Source organism: Leopardus geoffroyi, chromosome D2 (assembly GCF_018350155.1).
Source record: "Leopardus geoffroyi isolate Oge1 chromosome D2, O.geoffroyi_Oge1_pat1.0, whole genome shotgun sequence".
Taxonomy (NCBI): Eukaryota; Metazoa; Chordata; class Mammalia; order Carnivora; family Felidae; genus Leopardus; species Leopardus geoffroyi.
This window is the reverse complement of record NC_059334.1, coordinates 43,686,183-43,712,473: the sequence shown is the minus strand read 5'-3', so window position 1 is coordinate 43,712,473 and position 26,291 is coordinate 43,686,183. Positions and strand designations below refer to the sequence as shown.

Here is a 26,291-nt window from a genome sequence, read left to right as displayed (position 1 = left end):
TGTTTAACTGACTGAGCCACCCAGACACCCCTCAAACTGGATTTTTAAAAACCAGACCAAATATATGCTGCTTTTGAGAAACTCACAAAGAAGCTAAAAGTGAAAGGATCAAAAAAAATATGCCAGGGTAACACTATACAAAAGGATTTCAAAGCAAAGAATATTACCAATGTTAGATTTCATAATGATAGAAGAGCACTGAGAGGATGTAATTCTCCTAAAAGTTTATTCATCTAATAACAAAATTTCATAATAAATGCAGCAAAAGTTGATAGAGATAGAAGGGCAAGGAAAATACAACAAAATCACAATTTTATTCAGAGATTTCAACACATGTCTTTCAATAAATTGAGAGAAGTGCACAGAAAATCAGTAAAGATACAGTAAACCAAACAATAGCAACCAATTTGACCTAGTTAACATTTATAGAATAGTCCATCCAACAATGCAGATTACTTTTTAAGTAAGAGCATTTACTAAGATAACCATATTCTAGGCAATAAAACAAGTTTCAGTAAATTTTGAAGGATTTAAGTCATACAAAGTATGTTCTCTGATTATAGTGGCATTAAATTAGCAATATCTATAAAATCACTAAATATTTGGAAACCAAGTAGCACATTTCTAAAGAAACCATGGGTCAAAGAATAGATCAAAAGGTAAATTAGAATGTATTTTGAACTGAATGAAACTGAAAACACAAGAAATCAAGAGTTGGAAATGCAGCTAAAGCTACCAAATAAAGCAGCCATTGTATTCCTAGATATTTACCTAAAAGAATTGAAAGTGGCCTGTGTCTATATAAAGACTTATATATAATATATGATTCTATTACATAAAATTATAGATAATTCACTCTAGCCTGTAATGATAAAAAAATATATATTAGTAGTTGTCTGGGGAGGGTGGGTGCTGGAAAAGAGCAGAAGGAAGGATTACAAAGTAGCCCAAGAAAACTTCTTGGAGTAATGGATATGTTCATTGTCATGAGTGTAGTAATAATTTCAAGGTAATATTTAGACACTCGGGCACTTATGTGTTTGTTGTCCAATCAGCATACCATCTCTACTTGTGAAGGCCCAGAAAGCATCTCTTCATGGTCTTTATTGTCAAATGCACCATTTTTAGCTAAGTTCATTGTCTCCTGACACACACACATACACGCATACACACACACATACACACACACACATACACACACAAAGATAGCAACACTCTTATCACTGAGAAGGCTGTGGCCATGGCTCTTTGGAATCTGATTGTATTGAAATAAGATAGATATTTTTGCTCCTAAATTTCCCTAATTCTATTTATTTAATCCTCATTACATCCTTACTTATGCCTTTACATCATCTATTATTATATCATCCATGAATACTGGCTTCCATTGATTTTCTTATAAATCATTATTGTGCTTCATTGTTAACGACCATAAATGCAAGTCTTTTTTTTCAATTTTTTTAAATTTACTTTTAGAGAGAGAGAAAGCACAAGTAGGGAAGGGGCAGAGAGAGAGAGAGAGAGAGAGAGAGAATCCCAAGCAGGCTCTGTGCTGTCAGCACAGAGCTCAACTTGGGGCTCAATCTCATGAACCATGAGATCATGACGAGCTGAAACCAAGAGTGAGACACTTAATAGATTGAGCCACCCAGGTGCCCCAGTGACCACAAATACAAGTCTTAACTAGAGTGCACAGGTATATGTGAGAGATCATTCATGTTCTAGTCATGTTTAGTTTACTACTTGGTATTTTGTAGTGTAAAAGTACAATACCACTTTTTCCAACCATATCTTCTCTTGAATTCCTTAGGATGCAGTAGTTACCGCATTCCTAATGTGGGATCTCCATCAGTGTTGGCCACACATCTGTCCTCCATATAAATAAATATCCAAAAGAGGTATCCAACAGAGAAGTATGAAAGAGGCTAATGGGTAGAGAGAAAAGAGTCATCAGTTTGCACCAGGAATTTCTGCCCCTCATGCTGCATGACTTAACACCCTCTGGGAGAGCACATCACCATGGCAGTAAAGCATTGATAAGAAAAACTTCTACCATTGCAGAGCAATAGTGTTGAAAGTCCTCAGTGGGGATATAGGTACAGCCAACCCCAGGGACTACCAGATACTTGTCATGAAGCCTGCAGAGGGGATGACATGACTACCTGATAGCCAGGGATGGGGAGGCGCACAGTATAAAAGATCCTTGTCACCACCCCCCGCTGCCCTTGGCTGCCATATATCAGAGGCAGCACTGAAGTTGGAACATACATCATGACACACAGACCCTCACACAGGTCAAACACATCAGTCAAAAGTAGATTATCAGTAGTCCAGACCCTGAATTCATTCTGTATCTAACCTAAGTGAAGGTCACCAAAAATCAGCCTACTGACACCACTTGGTGGGCCAATCTCACACAATCCCATAAAATGAATAACATGGCAACCAGCAAGAGTAATCTGCTTTCCAGACCACTCCTTTGGAACCTGAGCTTGACCAGTGAGTCCAGGATAACCCCATACATGCAAGGCTGAGGTGAGAGGCTCCTTGGGGAATCTGGTTGACTCCACATACTCTACATTAAAAGAAGGCTGGCAAGTACCCCCAAAAGTAGAAGCAGGGACTAGAACCACCATGAGTCCTGGTCCAGTTTCAGAGCACACCAGCAGATAGTTCCACCAGTTCTGTCCCAGCCAGTCCTAGACACTGGAGGGAGACTTAGAAAATTTCCAGGTACTGGGGGCACCTGGGTGGCTCAGTCAGTTAAGCATCCACCTCTTGAATTCAGCTCAGTTCCTGATCCCACAGTTCGTGGGCTCGAGCCCCACATGAGGCTCCACACTGGCAGTGCAGAGCCTGCTTGGGATTCTCTCTCTCTCCATCTCTTCCTCTGCCCCTCCCCTGCTCTCTCTAGCTCTCAAAATAAATAAACTTTAGGAGAAAAAAAAGAAAATTTCCAGATATGCAATTCCAGCACCTGGAGCCCACACAAGACTAGGTGTGCCCTGCCAAGCCTGGCAGAGAGGGACACAGACAGAGACAATTTCAAGGAAAGCAGTCCTCTGAAGCACAGGACCTTGGACAGGGACCCCACTTCCCAAGAATCATGAATAAAGAGCCTCCCTCCCTCTGTGTATGGATGACACAGAGTAGAGCCTCCAGGCAACCTGCAATGAGGGTGTAATGTGAAAGAGAGATAAATGTTTTTGTTTTGAGCCACTGACTTTCAGGGTTGTTACCACAGCAACTTAGCCCATCCTGATTGATGCACAGGATGACAGCTGTCACCAGGCACAGAACTACCAGTCTGGACCAAAGCAACGTACTTCAAGAGGAAGATACGTTAAAGGGTAGCAGCACTGATACGCCTTCTGATGTTATCAATTTTTAAATATTCTTGAGTTGATAATGTTGGGGTAAGCCTAACCCAGATTCTTATATTTTACTCTACAGGACCATGAAATGAGGACATTCTTTCATCAGAACACTAATTTCACCCCCACTAAAGTGTTCTTCTCTATCCTAACCCTAAGTGCTAGACATTGGCCATATGAGCTTTCTTTGATCCTCCTGAGCATATTCCTGCTAATGCCCAGTGTACTACTCATACTACTCCCCAGCCCCACACCCCATGTGTTCCTGAGACCCCGAATAGCCTCTCCCTCTGATTTCCCCAGACGTGCTTTCATAAAACCTCAGAGATCTGGAAGCCGAACAATGAACCAAAGGCCTCGTTCACCTGACCTCCGCCTGGATGCTTTCATCTGCTAGGAGTAATAATGCCTTTCCTTATCCTATTAATCAGCCTTCACATTTATTTAAATCTAGCTTTGATATAATAATAAAATATTTAAGGAGAAAAGAAAATTTAACCTCATCCCTTACTGGGGTGTCCTTCCTGCTCAAGTTTACAGCAAATGGACCCATAAATAGTGCTAGTAAAACAGCAGGAAGACCTCCATCTCCCATCATGATTGCCACTGACGTCTTCACAGCTCAAGGCCTAAGTGGGCCCTTAAGAGACCGTACTACTCCCTCCCTTGCACAGGACAGGTTGCAGGAGCTTCTACTAAGGCTGAGAATTCCTGAACAAATGGGAATTGTGTGTCATTCTTCCTGGACACACCCTGTAGCTATTTCCCCTAAGGTCCTACCACCTCTCCAAAGCTGCCATTAGGCAGTGGGGGGACCTACACTCACCAGTCCTTCCACTTCCGTCCTGACCTCTGACCTCTTTTCTTGGCAGGTGTATGGAGGGGGGAGGTGCAATAAAAACCACCCCTTCTCTCCTTCTGTTGCCCTGAAAGGCCTTAAACAATATTTCTTCAGGGCACCTGGGTGGTTCAGCTGGTTAAGCAACCGACCTCAGCTCAGGTCACGATATCAGGGCTTGTGGGTTCAAGCCTCACATCAGGCTCTCTGCTGACAGCTCAGAGCCTAGAGCCTCCTTTGGATTCTGTCTCTGACTCTCTCTGCCCCTCCCCTGCTCACTCTCTCTCTCTCTCTCAAAACTAAATAAACAGTAAATATATATATATATATATATATACACATACATATATATTTACTGTTTATTATATTACAGTATATAATATATTAATATATTAATATTATATATTATAATATATTATATTATATTATATTATATTATTATATTTACTGTTACATACTGTTTATGTATGTATATATATATATATATATGTATGTATGTATATGGAGGTAAATAGATAGATGATAGATATCTCCCCTATATAGAGAGAGAGGATATAGATTTCATATATATATATATATGTATATATATATGAAAATCAAAGCCCCAAAGTGCCATGTATTAAAAGCCATTTCTGCTTTGGGCCCTATAACACAATGTCTCCCTTATTCCCTCCTTCCACCAACTAAGTCAGGGACATACCAGTCTGTCTCCTTCATGAACTGGTGTGCAAAGGTGGAGAAATACAGAGAGAAACTCTGAAATTAATGTCCCTCCAAATACAGAGAAAAACAGGATAGGACTGCCTCACATGAGTAAACATAAAATATACACATGCATATACAACTTAGGGACCCACATAAAACAAAGCCCAGAGAGTAAAGAACAGATCATTTGTACCTATAACTTCCAAGTGCAATCAAATCCACACAGGATTCCTTGGACTATTTCTTCTGAATCTTTGTAAAGAATCTAAATGCTCACCAGATGTTCTGGTGGATTTGGAGCATTTAACAGGTACGTCTGATAAGTGGTCCCTTTGTCTAATGCAGTTACTTCCCCGGATCGAATCCCATTTCAGGGCTGTAAAGTGCAGCACCAACAATGTAAAATGTGCTGGCAAAGTGAAGTAAAAAAAAAAAAAAGGTTTATTCAGGGACTTCTGAGCCCAATTGCCTGTAATGAAACTCTCGTTTCTGCCTCTGCCTGGCCTCGGCTCTGACTCTGGAGCGTCACCAGCACTGCCACGCTCTCTCTCCGCACTTAGGGCTGTCATTAGTTACAGCCGTTTTTGCCTCAAGTCCGGCACTTTGTGGGCCTTCCTGCATTTCCCAGTGAATGGCTTAAAGAAAGAACATTTTGCAAATTACTACCCTGTAGGTCAAAATTGTCAATTCTTCCTTAAAAACAACTGCAGCACCCCATTTTGAAAATGACTATTGTTATATAGCACTGTAAGGAAAAGACCAACATTATTGAATAGAGCCATCAGGAGCAATTTAGACCCATTTCATGCCTGCCATATTTATCCCTGCTCCTTGGCGGAGCTGTGGTATGTGAGTATTTAACACCCTTTGCAGCCAGCAGCATCAGGCTAGCTGTGCATTCTTAATGGGTCTGCCTCTACAGTCTGGGAATGAATGGGGGGACCTAATTTCAAGTGCAAGTACTATCTTTGACATACATAGAAAATGAGCTGCTGCAAAGCTGGGCAGGGCCCGGGGTATGTGCTTTTAAAAGTGTATGTAAATGCACAGAACTTATTCTGTGCATAGAAGTGAGAATAACTGGGCAGGTATGAATTTTGTGCTCAATGGAGCCTGCGGTACAGGGAAATGAAGGGTGTATGGGACCATCCTGATGCCATACTTTAACAATACCACATTCAAAGTAGCAGGCTATGGCACAGATGTGGCTGGTTTGCAAACCATGCTCTGCTACCTGCAGAGTAGTCATGGCAGGGACACCCCACAAAAATTAGGTTAAAAGGAATCCTATCTTTTGGGTCACAGAAGGAGGAGAAAGTATGTTCAACAGCCAGGTCCTTGGGGGTCACAGGACAGAACCCTCAGTACTTCTTTACTTCTAGGGAGGAGAGCTCCATGCATTGGTGGTCATGGCAGGTCAGCTGCGACCTGGTTTGCATCTGAAGGCTCACTCACGTGTCTGATGAGCGTGGGCTGTGCGTTGGGCACTCATTTCCCTCTCCACGCGGCGAGCTGGCTTCACAAGCCTATACGCAAGTCCCGGTGTATACCGGGACTGATCAAGGCTATGTTCACATCACATCTGTCGGTGTCCCATTGGGCAAAGCCAAGTGATGACCTGGCCCTGAGTCAATGTGAGAGGGTCTATACAAGGGCATAGATTCAGGAAGGTGTAATTCACAGGAGGACTTTTCACGTAACAACCCACCACGAACTGCACGGTGCTGTCTCACCCTGCCTGGGACACCCTTGGGAACAGGCCTGATCCTGCTTCTTCCTCACCCTCCAGCACTTGGATTGTTGTCCAGCTGGCTGGGAAAAGGCAGAGGTTGCCGCAGGAAGCCAGAGTTTTGTCCAAGGGGCTGTACAGAAGAAGCTCTTGGTAATGATGCTTTCCTGAGTCCTCTGACACAGCCACTAGGTAATTACTGTGATTAACAAGGAGAGACATTTCTGTGGCATTTGCCCACAGTTGCCTGAAGCAGAAGCAAAAGCAGCCTGGGATAACAACTTGCCGCAAAGCCTGTCTCACCAAGGAGGATTCCCGTGCATCCGAAAATATAGCTCGTCAAGCCTTCATGAGGACATTCAAGGTGCTGTGCTCAGTGTTTATTATTGCACTTGACCATACACACACAACCCTGCAAAGAAGCAATTATTAAGTCCATTTTACAGATTAGTAACCTGAGGCTCAAAGTACAGCAATTTGAACAAGTCACAAAGCCAGTGATTCCAATGTAAGCGTGTCTCTCTCCAAAGCCTGTGTTAGACTACACACCTCTTTGCCTTTAAAAGGCTGCTCTGTGGGGCACCTGGGTGGCTCAGTTGGTTGAGCGTCCAGCTTCGGCTCAGGTCAAGATCTCATGGTTCGGGAGTTTGAGCCGTGTGTTAGGCGCTGTGCAGACAGCTCAGAGCCTGGAGCCTGCTTCAGATTCTGTGTCTCCCTCTCTCTGCCCCTCACCAGGTTGCACTGTCTCTCCCTCTCTCAAAAATAAATAAACATTAAAATAAAATAAAATAAAATAAAATAAAATAAAATAAAATAAAACAAAATATTTTTAAAAAGGCTGCTCTGGGTCTAGATTTCCAATCAAATTTTAAGAATCCTAAATGTTCTATCCCATGGTCCTGCTGACATTTGGGGCTGATGTGCAGGGTAATGGAGCAATTGAAAACGTTGGGGGTTTTTTAATGTTTATTTTTGAGAGAGAGAGAGCGAGCGTGCAAGTAGGGGAGGGGCAGAGAGAGAAGGAGACACAGAATCTGAAGGAGGCTCCCGGCTCTGGGGTGTTAGTACAGAGCCTGACGTGGGATTCAAACCCACCAACCATGAGATCGTGACCTGAGCTGAAGTCAGACACTTAACTGAGTCACCCAGATGCCTTGAAAATGTTTGCTTTGAAGTAAGATTGCAAGGGTTTGAATGACTGCCTCTCATTTGGGGCAGTTTTCTAATCTGTAAATTGGGATCATCATAGTCCTACCCAAGAGGACTGTTTTGAGGCTTAAATAAGTTAAATGATGGAAAGTTCTCAGAGAAAAGTGCTGGGCACTCAGGAGCACTCAATAAATATTCATGATTATGATTATGATAGGCTGGGTTTTATCCTGTCCCTCAACAGCAGGTGAGTAGTGTCTTATCTGGACATGGAAGATTGTAATATTTATAATAGTTCCTATCTCGTGCAGGATGAGCAGTGACCATTCTGAACAGACCCCAGCATTAACAACCAGCATATCAGCCCCTACTGACATATTGAACCTGAGTCCTCAAGCTATGGACCTGGCCTAGGGGTGGGGAGAGCAGATGGAGGGCAGAGCTGGCCAGAGAGGTAGGAGAAAAAGATCCCCCAAAGGCCTCTGAAGCTGACAGCCAGCCCGGTGGAGAAGGGGGAGCTGGGGGCAGAGCCCCAGCCCTGAGGTGTGGATGTCGTGCACAAAGAGCCTTGCCAAGGAAAGGATGGAGGCCTGAGAGGAAGACAGGATCCAACCGTAACCTGACCAGAGTCCTGAAAGGGTCTGGGACTAAGAGCACAGCTGGAACCACACTAAATGAGACCCAGGGATGAGGCCCAAGGGACGAAAATCCTCTATCCTACCTGGCTCAGGTCTGGATTGTCTCAGGAGCCTATCTGCCTACAGAAGCAAGATGTGATGGTGGATGGATACAGGGGAGTGGGTTTCAGACTTTGAAAGCCATTGAGGAAATAGGCCTGTCAGATCTTCCCCATTGAAAAGCCTACTGAGACTGTGGACCCTGCCACAGACGGGAACCCTGATCTCTGCCAGCAAAAGCACACTGTACTAACAAGAGCAGGAGGGCTATCCCTATCAAAATAACACCAGCATTCTTCACAGAGATAGAACAAACAATCCTAAAATGTGTATGGAAACAGAAAAGACCCTGAATAGCCAAAGCAACCCTGAAAAAGAAAACCAAAGCTGGAGGCATCATAATCCCAGAATTCAAACTGTATTACAAAGCTGTAATCACCAAGACAGTATGGTACTGGCACAAGAACAAACGCTCAGATCAATGGAACAGAATACAGACCCAGAAATGGACCCACAAATGTATGGCCAACTAACCTTTGACAAAGCAGGAAAGAATATCCAATGGAATAAAGACAGTCTCTTTAGCAAATGGTGCTGGGAAAACTGGACAGCGACATGCAGAAAAATGAACCTGGACCACTTTCTTGCACCATACACAAAAATAAACTCAAAATAGATGAAAGACCTAAATGTAAGACAGGAAGCCATCAAAATCCTAGAGGAGAAAGCAAGCAACCCTCTTTGACTATGGCTGCAGCAACTTCTTACTCATGTCTCAGGAGGCAAGGGAAACAAAAGCAAAAATAACTACTGGGACCTCATCAAGATAAAAAGCTTCTGCACAGAAACAATCAGCAAAACTAAAAGGCAACCAACAGAATGGGAGAAGATATTTACAAATGACATGTCAGATAAAGGGTTAGTATCCAAAATCTATAAAGAACTTATCAAACTCAACAATAATCCATGAAGAAATGGGCAAGAGACATGAATACACTTTTGCAAGGACATCCAGATGGCCAATCGACACATGAAAAAATGCTCAACATCACTCATCATCAGGGAAATACAAATCAAAACCACAATGAGATACCACCTCACACCTGTCAGAATGGCTAACATTAATTACGCAGGCAACAACAGATATTGGCGAGGATGCGGAGAAAGTGGATCTCTTTTGCACAGTTGATGGGAATGCAAACTGGTGCAGTCACTCTGGAAAACAGTATGGAGGTTCCTCAAAAAATTAAAAACAGAACTATCCTACGACCCAGCAATTGCACTACTAGGTATTTATCCAAGGGATACGGGTGTGCTGTTTCAAAGGGGCACACGCACCCCAATATTTATAGAAGTGCTATTGACAATAGCCAAAGTATGGAAAGAGCCCAAATGTCCATCAACAGATTAATGGATAAAGATGTGGTATAGATATACAAGGGAGTATTACTCAGCAATAGGAAACAATGAAATCTTGCCATTTGCAACTACATGGATGGAACTAGAGGGTATTATGCTAAATAAAATCAGTTAGTCAGAGAAAGACAAATATCATGTGATTTCATGCATATGAGAAATTTAACATAGAAAATAGATGAACATAAGGGAAGGGAAGCAAAAATAATATAAAAACAGGGAGAGGGGAAAACCATAATAGACTTTTCAATATGGAGAACAAACAGGGGGTTGCTAGAGGGGTTGTGGGAAGGGAGATGAGCTAAATGAGTAATGGGCATTAGGGTATCTACTCCTGAAACCACTGTTGCACTACATGCTAACTAACTTGGAGATATATATATATATATATATATATATATATATATATATATATATGGCAGGAGCTCCAACATTGCAGCTTCAAAATCCATCCTGTCCCCTTCCCTTTGTCTGCTTCAAGTCTTCCTTCCCCTCCTTCCACATCTCAACTCCCATTAATCGCGTGGTCCTACTTCACCGATAACCAACCTCAGACTTTTCGGTCTTCTCCTTGAAGGGCCAGAGTCAGGACACTGCTCTGCCACCCAGCCCAGTCAGTCTTCCCCATGAGATCATCATGGGGTTAGAGACACTCCACTGCCTCTGTGGGCTCCACCTTCCCAGGCCCACAGCTTCTTGTCAGGAGGGGTATCCCACGTTTCATTTAGGATGAGACCAAGTGAAGGCCTCCTAATCAAGCAGAATCATTTCGACAGTGCGTCAGTCAGGGCCCCCTGCCTTCTGCACCCTCCCCTCTTCGTCTTCGATTGACAGTGCTATGTTATTTGGGCACAGAACAGACTTTGCCAAAGAGAAAAAGACACGGGGGTGGATCTTTGCATTTCTCTCTGGATGTGTTTAGGAAACCCTACCTTGGATGAGCTGCTTCTGCCGAGGCAGATGATGATGATTAATGACTGGCAGGGGCAGGAGCTCTTGAAGATCATTCGGCCACAGGCTCCGAGAGAAAATTCAGGGCAGCATAGCCAGAAGGCCAGCCCTCAGCAAATGCAAGAAGGACCAACCTTGCTCCTCTACCAGTGGAATGGAATTTGCAGTCCTACCAACCTGAGTTCCAGGCCCAGGCAGTCTGACCTTGAGCACATTCCTTAGCTCCAAGCCTGTTTCTTTGTCAGCAAAATTGAGATAAAAATGCCACCACCAACACCCGCAGCAAGAATCTGGGAAGGATTAAATAAGATAACCTAGATAAAGTGTCTGTCCTGCAGCTGGTGCTCAATATAGTTTCACTCCTGTCCTCCGTCCTCCCTTCCCATCATAGCGGTGACAACAAATCCCTTCCTTTCCCTCCTCAGAGGTGCCGTGGAGCTGGAATTTTAAGCAGCATCTTGGGCTCGTGCTGGCCAGTATTTCACTGCCCAAGCTATTCATCTGGCTCAACAGAGCTGCCCATCCTCCCTCCTCCTCCTTCCTATTATTTAGCATAGTCTCTATCTCCCATCCAGGCCATTTATACAGTGCCTGTGAGTGCCTCTCACCTCCCGAACCCCTCCTAAGCACCAACGTGAAAAGAACTATCTTTTTTCGCTCTCCCTGGCCACCTTTGGATGTACAAGTCACTTAACACCAGGAGAAATAATGAATTTTCTCCTATTCTGCAGAGGTTACCCACCATGGGCCATTAAAAAGATACTCATTTTTAAAATATAGTTGACAGTCTGGAAGATGTATTTGAGGTATCAGAAAACGGAGCCCATTATGTGACATTTAGAATATATAGTGTGGCGATATATTCCTAAAATGTGCAATATACCTTATAAATTTATATTGCATACACGGCACTTAGATATTTGTATTATTTTTCCTCTGTGGATTCAGTTTCTAGATGATTTCCCTGTTTGAGCTACACCTTACTATTGGGCCCCTGGCCAACATAGCAGCCGGGGTGGGGGTGGGGGGGGCAGGGGGGAGGAGGGTGTGCGGGGAGGAGGGAGACATGAACGCAGAGTTCAAGGTCAGTCAGTTGTAGATTTCACACCAACTAGACTAAGGGAGCCCAGGGAGTTAAAGTGTTTCCATATGCCAGGCATACTCAGATACACATTGCCAGTGATTACATGTGGTGGGCAGGTGCTAATTTCCCCCATTTTAAAGATGAGAGCACTGAGGCTGTAGCAGTGAAGTCACCTGCTGATAGTCATGCAGCTAATGAGGGGCAGAGGAAGGATCACAGCCCAGGTCAGCCAGATTCACAAAATGCACATTCACCTGCAATGCCTCACTGCCATCAAGGAAGAGCCCCAGGTCTGTGGGCCATTGTCTAATAGAGAAGACAGTGATAATGGAATAGAACTCAAGTCTGAGACATAAGGGGACACGAAAGCTCCTCATCAGAACTTCTGGGGCTGGAAATCACTTTGACTAGAAGAAGAGTTGAGGCTCAGAGAAGGTGGGAAGAAATGGACATGGTAGCTAAACACAAAATGCAAATTCCTTCCCATGGCATACAAGGTCCACTCCAATGTAGCCCCAAATTTCCTGTCCCACCGCCTCTCTCCTCTGCATCCATATGTGAAGACAGGTCTTCCCAGCTCCCAGAAATATCAAGTCCTATGGCTGAGCCTTCCCTGGTGTCATTTCCACTTCTGAAAGGCATCTCCTACTCACTCCCTACTTGGGTCCTGTTCATCATCCTCACTCCTCCTCCAGGTCTTCGCCAAACCTCCACCCCCCATCCTGAAGGCTTTTCCACTCATCTACACCATGCTCCTGCTGTCTACACTTCACTTCCACATGTTAGTGTATCCTAACCCTGAGCTCCCACTCACCCATAAGACCAGGCCCAGAGTATGCGCTCAGTTAACACTTATCAGATGAAATGAGTGAACATCTGGAAACCAATTGACCCTTCTTTGCATTTTGGGTTTCTCCTGTTTTTCCGCAGTTGCTCAGAGTTGTTTTCCAGGGCTGTCCAGAGAATGTAGACTTTGAGAAAAGATAACTTCAATTTTTTCCAAGGATGCAGCAAAGACAGACACTCTCCTAGTGTCCCACAGAGACTGGAATCCAAGGCTAATGGAAATGAAGAAGCAGACGAAATGAAATGCAGTGGGAAAACCTCTCTGACTGACTAGTGTGGTTCTGCCATTCCATGACCATTCCCCAGCCCAGGGGAGCTGCCTCACTCTGCAGAAAAGGAACCCAAGTCTCCATAGCTCTGAGATGGCCTCATTCTCCCCAACAATGTTCCTGTCTTTGATTGCTTATGGACTGAACTCTATTTCATTCATCTAGTCTCTTCTTTATTTATTTATTTTTTTTTTTGGTATTTTCTTTAAATTTTGAGAGTGAGAGATAGAGAGTAGGCGGGAGAGGGGCAGAGAGACAGACAGAATCCTAAGCAGGTTCCACACTGTCAGGGCAGAGCAACATGCAGGGCTTGAACTCACAAACCTCGAGATCATGACCTGAGCCAAAGTCAAGAGTCAGATGCTTAACCAACTGAGCCACCCAGATGTCCCCAGCCTCTTCTTTGTTATAGACTGACTTACACTGTTGGGTCCCAGGATGTCTCTGGTGTCCCCTGGCTACCTGAGTGGTGATACAGTGAACCGTCTTTTGTTGCAGATCTGGAGAGTATGTCATAGGACGTAGAGAGCACAGGGAAGCATAGCTGTGATGAGTTCGCTTTCGAGCTCACGGAACAGAGAAGGGACTCAGACATTTCTGGTAAGTTGATGTCCTGAATTTCCCACCAGAACATAAGCTCCTTAAGGGGAGGGACTTCAGTGTTTTGTTTTGTTTTGTTGTTTTGTTGAGAGAGAGAGAGAGAGAGAGAGAGAGAGAGCACTCCAGCTGGGGAAAGGGGCAGGGGAGAGGGAGAGAGAGAATCTTAAGCAGGCTCTACATTCAGTGCTGAGCATGACACAGGGCTTGATCTCATGACCATGAGATCACGACCTGAGCCAAAATCAAGAGTCAGAAGCTTAACTGACTGAGCCACCCAGGTGCCCGCCCCAAAGGACATCAGTGTTTTTCACCACTCTGTGTCTCTAGTACAAAGAACAATACATATCCAGAATTCAATAAATACATCTATTGAATGAATGAATGAATGAATGAAGAGATGGATGGATGGATTGCTTTAAGGGGGGATTCTGAACTGGGGCTAAAGGCAGAGAGAGTGTGTGCAGCAACCCCTCTGTAAAAAGAAAGACAGTCAAGGCTGAGCACACCCTGGCTCATGTCCTGGGGGTGAAAAGGCTTAGGAACAAAAGGCGACAAAATTAGACTCCAACAATAAGAGATGCGAGGAGACTCCAAGTACAAGCAAGGTTGCCCCAGGACCACTGAAAGGTTGAGCACAGCCTGTGGAGAAGGCCATCTCCTATTTCCTCATCCGTGCAGGGACAAGATGCTGCTCACAGCCTGTCAGGACCACAGAGAGGTTCTGGCTCAGCCAGACCGCTCATAAAAGGAGTAGTTTCTCCCTGAGAGGTGCAGGTGCAGCAGTGAGCCCCTCCCTCAAACACAGACGCATCCATTGGAGGCCCAAGAAGAACCTGGGGGATTTATTGCTAAACCCACAAGAAGCAATTCTTGGGCTCCCAGAAATACCTAGGGAAGCAGAGTCACTGAGGGAAGCCTGTGGTCATTCAGGGTCCTGGGTGAGCAAAGTTCAGACATGCTCTGGGCCCCCTGGTTGGTGGGGCATAGGACTTCCAGGATACTCTTAACTGTCTGGCCCAGCAGCCCATGGCCAAAGACATGGTGCACAGATCCCGGAGGAAGAGCAGGACTGAGACAGAACCACTCGTGAGCAGAGGCCTGGGCCTAGGAAACTTGCTCAGGCATGAGCGCAGTCCAGGGGTGGAGGGCGGGGGGGGGGGGGCATTGCCAGCACCACCTGGTGTTCCCGAGCTCTCCCCACACTCAGCAGAGCACTTCCATTTGCAGGATGTGGCCATAACCCACCCCCACCCCCCACGGCTGCCTCATCCTTGCACCACAGCCATGTTATGAGCAATCTACCCGCCAACAAGCCAGGCAGTGTTACAGATAGAAAGTGGGCCTGACAGCATGAGCTGGATAGGGTGAGCCCTGGGTTAAGCCTCCTGGAGTCAGGGTTCCCAGTGTCTTCCCCATTGGAGGTCTCAGGGTCTGCCCCACCTGGTCCCTGATCAGAGTAGAAGGGGCATCAACAGCTATAGGCCTCTGACAGGGAGATTTCTGAGATTAAGCTGGCAGTCTTGGATCAACATATGACTTTCTGATGGCTGGACAACTGTGCCCCTTCAAGACTCCTGTCTCCTACCTTCCCAAAATTAGCCCAGCATATCTGGCTACCACTAGCACTGGAGTCTAGATCAGACACCAGCTGGCCTAGTCAGGGCTAGAATATCAGCTCAGGAAGAAGATACAGAGCGTATGCTGGGTGTATTCACAGAGCATGTGCTAGGTACCTGTCACAGTGAGCATCATCCCCTTTAATGACCACAACGTTGCAAGCTACCGAGAATTGAACCCACCATATAAATAGAAGAGTAAAGCCCAGAGGACTCCCTTAACTAACCCAAGGTCCACACTAGTGACTTTTCAGCTGATACAAGACTGAGCTCCCTCTGACTCCGGCTGTTCACAACCCCTTTCTGCATCTCCATGACCCCAGTCTTGGGCCCAGAGCCTGCTAAGAATGCCAGGCAGCTTTGGAGAAGACAGAACCACCTCCCTGCTACCTCTGCCTTTCTCCTGCTCTGCTATTGTGCCCTTGTGTCTCCCTGAGGCTCTCCAAGTCAGCACACAAGGATCTTTGTTCTCAATCCTTCACTGGTCATCTTCCCAGTCATGTTCACCATATAGACAATGGCCTCTGCTCCAAGAAGCAACAGTGCTAATCCATGCCAGGACCTTGATTTGAGGCATCTTGCGTCTTCCTTATCTCCTTACTTTCCCCAACTTCAGACATTCCCTCACTTGTCTCCTAGGGCAATGAGCCTCTATCAGCCCGAGGCCATGTTCTCCCAGGCCTCTCCTCTAATGGCAGGCCCAAGCCCTGCCCTCCAAATTCAATAATTAGAAAACTTGCTTACAAATGCCAAGTGCTCTCTCTCCCTCTCCCCACCCCCAGTACTTCTTTTATCAATCCCATTTTCTGCAAGAACAGCCTATTCCTAAAAGCCAGCTCCACCAGCTCCTGGTCTCCAAGGCCTACACCTGCCATGGCCAAAGCCACACCCAGAGGAATACTCAGGTCACTGCCATTCCTTGCCCCCAGGATTCACCACTTTGAGACTGTTCCCTAGGCCTAAGTTTGGTTCTACCAGGCCCTATCCAGGCCCGCCTCCCGCTTGGTTTTCTGTGAGAAGAGAGAGAACAGAAGTTTTGAGCTTGGGCACCAAAGTGGACCTCAGATTTTCAATTCAAATGGACTGAGCACCACATAGAGATCTCTGCTCTCGGACACAGATACACTTGTCATTTATGGTAATTTCAAGAAATTCCAAATCTTCTGAATGTAACATTCAGCCTGAATCCAAAGCTGGACACTTCTTGAAGATTTCAACACATAATAATACTAACTACAGTAACAATAGTAATAATACTGAGTCAATGCTAACACTACAATATGGCCATTGTATGGGAACTGAGAATCAGATTGTAAACGGTTTGCTACAGCTAACAGACCATTTATTTACTACTGACCAACAACTGTGTGCCCGGCACCCTTCTAGGAGCTCGAGGATACAACAATGAACAAGACAGGCAAAGAGCACTGCCCTCAGGGACCTTACATTCCAGGAAAGTACCTGATGCATGCTGCTGCCCCAGATGGACCCCGAGAAAAGAGGGTGGCAAGTACAGAATGTCTGCTAAGCCCCAGGGGAATGCCAGTCAGGGAGGTAAGGGGAATGTCTGGGGCCATGGGCATTCAGCAGGTGCGCCAGAAGTCTGAGGGGCCCCAGCCTCTAGAAGCCTCAGGGCACAAGATGGCTCTTCCACTCACAGAGGTGGCTCTGCCCACACCCACCTCAGCACTCAAAAGAGCCTCAGGTCTCAAAAGATTTCCTGCTGCTTTGTCCTTAAAGCACACTCAGCTGCCATTGCTGTTTACAAAGTAAAGCTAAATGCACAGAACGGGCACTCAAAAAGCTTTTAGGACCTCAGTGCTATGCAATCCGGCAAGCGTTGAAAAAATGCTGACTTTAAGCAAAGCCACTCTGAGACTTCAGAACAATGCAAGGGGGCACCTGGGTGGCTTAGTCAGTTAAGCGTCTGACTTCGGCTCAGGTCATGATCTCCCGGTTCATGAGTTCGAGCTCCGCATCAGGCTCTGTGCTGACAGCTCAGAGCCTGGGGCCTGCTTCGGATCTGTGTCTCCCTGTCTCTCTGCACCTCCTCTGCTCACATTCTGTCTCTCTCTCTCTCTCTCTCTCTGATATAAATAAACATTTAAAAATTAAAAAAAAAAAAAAAAAAAAAAGGATGCACGGTGCTGACCCAGGCATCTCATTTTACAGCCATAGAGGAAAGGATGAATGCACAGACAGAGTGACTTGAGCAGCTCCCAAGATGCCTAGAGTTAGGTGAGTTTCACCCACGGGGACCCTGATTCTGACCTGTGGGCTTCACACTCCCAGAGCTGAGCCCAGAGGCTGGTGGTGGAGGGAGCCGGACCTGAGTGCCTTCTATCCAGTGGCATTGTTCCTGAGCCTCAAGATTCAAAGTGCAGTATCCTCAGGCTATTTCTTTCCCTTGACAAAGCTTTGGAGTCTCAATTGAGCCCAGGAATAGGGTGGCAGAGGAACCCTATAAAAGCTCCAAAGGAAGGAGCTGAATTTGACAACAGAAACCGGGCCATGGAAACAGAGAAGTGTCAGCCCTGAGAACTACAAGGCACAACCACCAGAACAGAAGCAAGACACAAAAGTGAGGTGGGGAAAAATAATCCACAAAGCACAACGCTAGAGGAGCTGCTGAAGAACCTGACAACAAAGGGGAAATCCTCAGAGCCATCCTCCCAGGGGCTCGTAGTGGGTGACCACATTACTGCCCATGATGTCTGTGTTCTCTGTGCATGAGCATGTGGGGCAGCTGGCCTTTTAACCCTGGGATACATGAATGGATTTTCTAATTAGTGCACTCAGGCTGCATGCCATTTATTTGAAAAGGCTAAACACACATTTTTATACCAATCTCCCTTCCTTAAGTGCCATTTTCAAAGATTATATCCATATTAATACAAGACTGCTGGTATCATGCCTAACCACAACTCTTACCTACCCACATCATATGAGCCATAATGTGGGCAGGTCCTACTAAAGCTCGTGTTGGCTGGACTGGCGTTTACTCACTCAAAAAAACAGGACACTCTGGATAATCTCTGCAAGAGGACGAGTCAAACTTGCAAAGACCCGGTATCACCCCTTACTTTCCAGTCCTCTGATTTCCATGAATAGGGAAAACAAACCTGGGGTATTTCCGCAGTGATTCAACATCTGATTCAGTCACAGAGGCCACGAGGCAGTGCTGTAAGTTGTATCTCTGCCTTTCATGCACAGTCTTCCCTGAAAAAGAAATCAGGCAGTGGGAAATGAATGACTGGGTGTCTAGATGGCACAGTGGACCAGATTCAGTTTTGTAGAGACCTTGTGGGTTCCCAAACTGAGCCTCGTACACCGAGGGCAAGGAAAGAGTGAAGAGACAGGTCACTCCAGGTTGGTAGGTGGCAGGTTGAATAAGCAAAGGAACTTACTTACGAGGCTTGCTTGGTGGTCACTGGACAAATAGATCTCTGCACTGGCCCCCAAAATCTTAAAGTTTATGTGGAAGCCTTCACTGCATTCAGACACGTGTACTTTACAATCAGTCTTAACACCTTACTCTCTCCAACTATGTCTCTGAAACAGCTCCCACCAGGGAAACGATGAATAGTACAAACCAAGGATGGAGGGGAGGTGGGGGGGAGGAGACAGCTCATGGGTCAACTGGAGGCCCCATCCTCTTTGACCTCCTCCTTCAGACCTGAATTGAAATGTTCAGACAATGGGCTTTGGGAAGACAACGCCCTTCCCAGATCCAACAAGCCAATGAAGCACATTCATTTGAAATTTAAGGAGGGTGGGGGAAAAATACAGTCTAGATAAAACTAAATCTAAATATTCTGCAGGATAGAAACTAAGACAAAGAAAAACTCACAAGTATCTTCCACCAAATTATACTGTTTAAGCAGGGATAGACCCACATAGCTGTTTTGAACCTTTTTGTGTTACTTGTGAATACCCAAAACATTTCAAAATAAAATTTTAAGGGAAAAAGGCCATTGAAAGTGAGAAAAGTGGAGGAAGGGAAGAAAGGAAGGAATAAACAAAAAGCAAGTTTTCTAAGAAAACATCACTGGTTAGAAGATTTGAACAACACACAGCTATGCATTCTTTTTTTTTTCTTTTTAAGTTTATTTATTTGTTTTGAGAAAGTCAGACAGCGTGAGTGGGGCAGGCACACAGAGAGAGGGGGAGAGAGAATCCCAAGCAGGCTCCTCACTGCCAGTGCACAGCCCAATGCAGGGCTTAATTAAACTTGTGAAAACTGTGAGATCAAGATCTGAGCATAAACCAAGAGTCGGAGGCTTAACTGACTGAGCCACCCAGCACCCCTGAGCTATGCATTCCTACTCAAAGTAGGATCCACACCCCACAATGCAAAGCATTGGTTTACACATGCAAGCAGTTCAACAAGCTACAAGTTAAACACAAAGAGAGCCAAATCCAGACATATAATAAATTGTCAAAAGTTGTTATGCCCAGAATTCGTGATCCCCAAAGACCACCAGGGAGCCAAGTCCAATGCAAAAGCAAAGAGCCTTTATTCGAGCTAGCTCGAGCTCAGTCCCCTACCTGCACCCAGGAAGCTGTGAGATGCCAGGGAGAGAGTGAGTTTTAAAAGCACAAAGGTTTTATAGGGTCTAGGGGCAGTTGGTGAGGTAATGGCTGTGACCTCAGCCGATTGGCTGGGGAAGGGTCGTGGCCTCCGCCGATTGGCTGGGGAAGGGTCAGAGTCCTGTTACGCAGGTCGCAGGGCGTGTTTTGATCGGGGAAGTTTGAATGGGTGAGTGGGAGGTTACTCAAGGGGAGGAGGCGTGGTCTGAGGTTTCTGCGATTTTCCCCGGAAAGGGGCCAAGTCAGGGACATAGTCACTCAAGGTGGAGGACACAGAACAAGATGGAATCGGCCGGCGTAGGTCCACTCTTTCAAAGCCAAAGACAAATCGGCAAGGTTGTGGAATCAAGATCAACATAAAAGGCTCAATAGCATCTCTGTACAATAGCTATGAATAATCTGAAAATGAAATTAAGAAAATAATTCTACTTACACTGGCAGAAAAAAAGGATATTACTTAGTACATATTATAGACGAAAAATACATAGGAATGCATTTAACAAAAGAAGTGCAAGACTTGTACCCTGAAAACTTCAAAATATTGTTTAAAAGAAATTAAAGAAGGTCAAAATAAGAGGAATGACCTTTCACATTCATGCATGAAGGCTTAATAGTGCTAAGTGATGACCCTCCCAAATCAAACCATAGATTTGATATGACACCTATTGAAATTGTAGCCGCCCTTTTTTTTTGGCTGCATAAATTGACAATCCGATCCTAAAATTCATATGGAAATGCAAGGGAAACCGCTATAGAAACTTAAATATAGAAATTAAGATGGACACACTAGTGCTTCAGCAAGGCTTGATTTTAAACGAGCACATTTTTCCGTTCCTCATTCTTGAAGCTTCCCTCTCCCCTTGACTTGTTTTTTTTACAGAATCCTTTGTTCCAGGAACTCAGTATTGATATTGACATCTCACTGACCTCAATGTATATACTTAGTAACGAGACTCGGATGGCCAGTGCCAGCACTAGTCAGGACATCACGTTGAAGACACGACGACCACGGCTGGCAGCACATGCCAGATGCTTACCAAAACCACCCAGATCCTGTATTTTCCTATAAAACCCCTCCGTCTTTTACCCCAGGCAGGTCTACAGTCTTGAAGACATTAGCCCTGCTGCAGCCTCTTTTGCCTGGCAGAGTAATAAAACTATTGTTCCTCCTTATCCCCAGACCCTGTCTTTGTGTTCTATTTCAGCTCTGGAACTTAGAATAGCCAAAACAATCTTGAAAAAAAAAAAAAGAATACAATTGGAATATTCAAATTTCCTGATCTTTAGTACTTTCTAAAAAGCCACAGTAATCAAGACAATGTGGTACTGACTTAAGGATAAATAGTAAATCAATGGAATAGAATTGAGACTTGAGACTTAAGGTCAACTGATGCATGACAAAGTGCCAAGATGATTCAATGGGGGTTATAACAGTCTTCTCAGTAACTGGATATCCACATTAAAAAGAGTGAATTCGAACCCCTATGTCACAACCATATACAAAACAACTCAAAATGGATCACAGACCTAAATATAAAAGCTCAAGCTACAAAAGTCTTAGAGGAAAACATAAGATCTCTGTGACCAGGAGTTAGTCAATGAATTCACCTTGATTATTTCATGTGAAAGATGCCAGTCACAACTGATCACCTCACAGCTTGTAGGATTCCATCTATATGAATTCCCAGAATAGTCAAACCTATAAAGATGGAAAGTAGATTATTGTTTGCATGGGCCTGGGGAGGAGAGGGGTAAGAATGGGATGTGACTGTGAATGGGTATAGTATTTCTTTGAGGGGTGATTTTGGTTTTGGGGTCTTTTGTTCTAACATTGGATTACACAACTCTGAAAATACTAAAACCTATTGAATTCTACGCTTTAAAATAGGTGAATTGTATGGTACATGAGTTAGATTTCAATTAAAAAAAAAACACAGAAGAGGCTCAAGATACAAGAGTCTTTTCCAGGGAAATGGCAAACAGTTCACATAGTGGCAGTTCTCTGGGGATGGGGCTTTTGAGGAGTCCAACTCAGTGTGGCCCTTCCAGTGGCTACTAGTGCCTCTGGTTTTCATAGCTACTATGGTTCCAAAGCCTCTAGTTTTTAAGGCCACTGTTAATCTGGGGGAAGAGAGTTGGGAATAGGGCAGGGTACCATGCCACAGAGTTCACTGTTCTTACTGAGATTCAGTCATTTTTCTCAAATAAATTTTCTTTAGATCCTTTCTAGCCTTTGGTTAATTTCCAAAGTTCTGCAAAAGTTGATTTTGACAATTTTTCTGTTGTCTTTGCTGCTTTTATAGAGGAACAGATTTATAGAGATCCTCACTCCACCATTCTAGAAGTTCTGGCTCCACTTCTTTAAGGCACTTATCACAGTTGAATTTGACACCTTTCTGTGTGGTTTCTTTATGAATGTGTGTCTCCCCCACTGATCATTAAGTGTCACAAGGACAATGTCTACACTGTGGTTATGTTTTGTCCTTCCTAGATTCTACCACAGAGACACACAGTAGGTACTCCATAAATATTGTTAAGTTGATCAAAGGTCATTAGCACAGGCTAGTGAACACACAATCTCCACAGACTGTTATCATGATACAAACCTGTCCATTAACCTCAAGGGAGCCCTCAATCCTGTTCAGCTGGGCTTTTTTCACCTCTCAGGGAATACAAATTCTCAGGGTCCTGAAAACTCTGACTTCCTCTCCCCACTGCCCTCTCTGATGATGATCTTGGCTTATTCTTCATAGATAATATCAGACCATAACTTCTTCCACTTTCCACCTCCAAATGTACCAACATACTCACATTGGTTCCCATATTCTCCTTCTTTCTTCTTGTTACAGTAAAAAGACAACCCTTCCTGGAAAATGTCAATCCCCATGCAACCATCCTGCTCCTTCAAGAACCTACCACAGTGATTCTCCCTCTTTTCACATGCATCTTCCTCTTTCCACTCTACTGAATTTTTTCCAATTGCATTAGAACACATTTTTTCCCTAACTTTTTGTTTGTTTTTTTTAATATCCCCAACTTGGACCTCACAGCCTCCTTCCAGCAGATGCCTTGTTCCTCTATTTCCAAGCCAAACTTCTTTAAAGATTTGGCTACAAGCCCTGGTTCCATCTCCTTACCTTCTACTTGATATTTACACCATTCTTAGCTGTGCTCCATGTCTACTAAGAAGCTAAATGGCTCTGATATTTTCATTTTATTCTTTCAACAAGCAAATATTGAACACCCCCACTATCAGTGCCAAACACTATTCTAGGAACAAGATATAGAATACAAACAATAAGATAAATAAGACATACACATTCTTTGGACATTTTCTTTATAGCTTTCATCTTTATTGGCCTTCCATCCATATGAGGTCCAATTGGCCACTGACTCTGTGTGGAAATACCTTCTTTCCTTGACTTGCAGGGCACCTTACTCCAATCTCTCTGGCCACTATTTTCAGGCTTCTTGACTGGATATTTCTCATAGTACTAGTCTTTGTGATTGAGGGTTTTTTTTTTTTAATTATTGAAGGAAAATTCACATAACTTAAAATTTACCATTTAATTCCAGTCTTTAAATGTTAGATTTCCTCTGGAATTTTCTTTTCTTCTTCCTCTCTATTTTCATAGAGGACTTTATCTGCTCCTTTCATTTTAAGTGCCTTCCATTTGTGTACCCCCCACTTATATTTGCAGCCTGAAACTCTCATAAGTCCAGACACCAATAAACAGCCCTCTCTACTTGGTTATTTAACAAGGACTTGAAACAGTATTTTCCCTAAAGTTTTCTCCTCCTGCAGTATCCCTTTGGCACTAACATGCGTTCAACTGCTCCACTATAAAACTTTGTAGATATTCTGGACACTTCCCTTTTCCTCGCAATTCATGTCAACTTTACAAACCAAATAGCTCTCAGATTCATCCATGTCTTCCCATTTCTAACAATGACACTCTGAACTTTCACTGTGCAAGATGTTCTCAATTGTTCTCCCAACATCCAGTGTCCTCACCCCCCACCAAGTCCACTCTCCACACAGCAAAATGAATTTTACCCTCCGTGACCAAGTTAGGCCTCCAAGTATAAGCTTCCCTAGCTTCCTTAACATCTTGATTTATTTTTTACTATTTAAATTAATTAGCCGTGATTAGTTTTAATTCTCCCTTCACCTGGGTGAATGTAAACTCCATGAGAGCAGGGAGAATATTGACTTTGTTTTTAGCTGTTTTCCTAATGTCTACTAAAATTTCTCAAATAGAGTAGGTGCTTAATAGATGCTTGCTAATATCATAAAAGCCATATACAGAAGACTCACCGCTAATATCATCCTCAATGGGGAAAAACTGAGAGTATTCCCCCTAAGGTCAGGAACATGACAGCGATGTCCACTCTTGCCACTGTTATTCAACATAGTATTGGAAGTCCTAGCCCCAGCAATCAGAAAACACAAAGAATTAAAAGGCACCCAAATCAGCAAGGAGGAAGTCAAACTTTCATTCTTCTCAGATGACATGATACTCTATAAGGAAATCCAAAAAGATTCCACCAAAAAGCTACTTGAACTGATTCATGAATTCAGCAAAGTTGCAGGATAAAAAATAAATGCACAGAAATCAGTTGCATTTCTATACACCAATTATGAAGAAGCAGAAAGAGAATCAAGGAATAAATTTACAATTGCATTTACAATTGCACCAAAAATCATAAAATACCTAGGAATAAACCTAACCAAAGAGGTGAAAAATCTATACACTGAAAACTATAGAAAGCTTATTAAAGAAACTAAAGAAGACACAAAAAAAAGGGAAAAATATCCCATGCTCATGGATTGGAAGAACAAATATTGTTAAAATGTTGATACTACCCAAAGCAATCTATACATTCAATGCAATCCCTATCAAAATAACACCAGCATTCTTCACAGACCTAGAACAAACAATCTTACAATTTGTATGGAACCACAAAAGACCCCGAATAGCCAAAGCAATCTTGAAAAAGAAAAACAAAGCTGGAGGCATCACAATTCCAGACTTCAAGCTGTATTACAAAGCTGTAATCATCAAGACAGTATGGTGCTATCACAAAAACCAACATTCAAATCAATGGAACAGAATAAAGAACCCAGAAATGGACCCATAAATGTATGGCCAACTAATCTTTGACAAAGCAGGAAAGAATATCCAATGGGAAAAAGACAGTCTTTCCAAATGGTTTTGGAAAAACTGGACAGTGACATGCAAAAAAATGAATCTGGACCACTTTCTTTCACTATACACAAAAATAAATTCAAAATGGAATAAAGACCTAAACATAAGACAAGAAGTCATCAAAATCCTAGAGGAGAAAGTGGGCAAAAACCTCTTTGACTACTGCTGCAGCAACTTCTTACTGAACCTGTTTCTGGCGACAAGGGAAACAAAAGCAAAAATGAACTATTGGGACCTCATCAAGATAAAAAGCTTCTGCCCAGAAAAGGAAACAATCAGCAAAACTAACAGGCAACTGATGGAATGGAAGAAGATATTTGCAAATGACATATCAGATAAAGGGTTAGTATCCAAAATCTATAAAGAACTTATCAGGGGCGCCTGGGTGGCTCAGTCGGTTAAGCGTCCGACTTCAGCTCAGGTCGTGATCTCGCGGTCTGAGTTCGAGCCCCACGTCAGGCTCTGTGCTGAACGGCTCAGAGCCTGGAGCCTGTTTCAGATTCTGTGTCTCCTTCTCTCTGACCCTCCCCCGTTCATGCTCTGTCTCTCTCTCTCTGTGTCAAAAATAAATAAAGGTTAAAAAAAAAGAACTTATCAAACTCAACACCCAAAAAACAAATAATCCAGTAAAGAAATGGGCAAAAGACATAAATAGACACGTTTCCAAAGAAGATATCCAGATGACTAACAGACACATGAAAATATGCTCAACATCACCCACGATCAGAGAAATCAATGAGACACCACCAGAATGAGACACCACCTCCCACCTGTCAGAATGGCTAACATTAATTACTCAGGCAATGACAGATGTTGGCAAGGATGTGGAGAAAGAGGATCTCCTTTGCACCGCTGGTGGGAATGCAAACTGGTGCAGTCACTCTGAAAAACAGTATGGAGTTTCCTCAAAAAATTAAAAACAGAACTATCCTATGACCCAGCAATTGCACTACTAGGTATTTATCCAAGGGATACAGGTGTGCTGTTTCAAAGGGGCACACGCATCCCAATATTTATAGAAGTGCTATTGACAATAGCCAAAGTACGGAAAGAGCCCAAATGTCCATCAACAGATTAATGGATAAAGAAGATGTGGTATAGATATACAAGGGAGTATTACTCAGCAATAGGAAACAATGAAATCTTGCCATTTGCAACTACGTGGATGGAACTAGAGGGTATTATGCTAACAAAATCAGTCAGAGAAAGACAAATACCATATGATTTCATGCATATG

At 43.8% G+C, this 26,291-nt stretch overlaps 1 long non-coding RNA gene across 1 annotated transcript in view; it reads right to left on the bottom strand.

Annotated features, from left to right (window-relative positions):
• The window catches only part of LOC123576699, a 114,149-nt gene extending 94,316 nt beyond the window's left edge, over positions 1-19,833 (bottom strand). The window contains exons 1-2 of the long non-coding RNA XR_006701548.1: positions 19,803-19,833; positions 18,377-18,473 (exon numbers count right to left, since the gene is read on the bottom strand). This is a non-coding gene — a long non-coding RNA (uncharacterized LOC123576699). The remainder of the gene's footprint in view (positions 1-18,376; positions 18,474-19,802) is intronic.
• Positions 19,834-26,291: the final 6,458 nt, after the last annotated feature.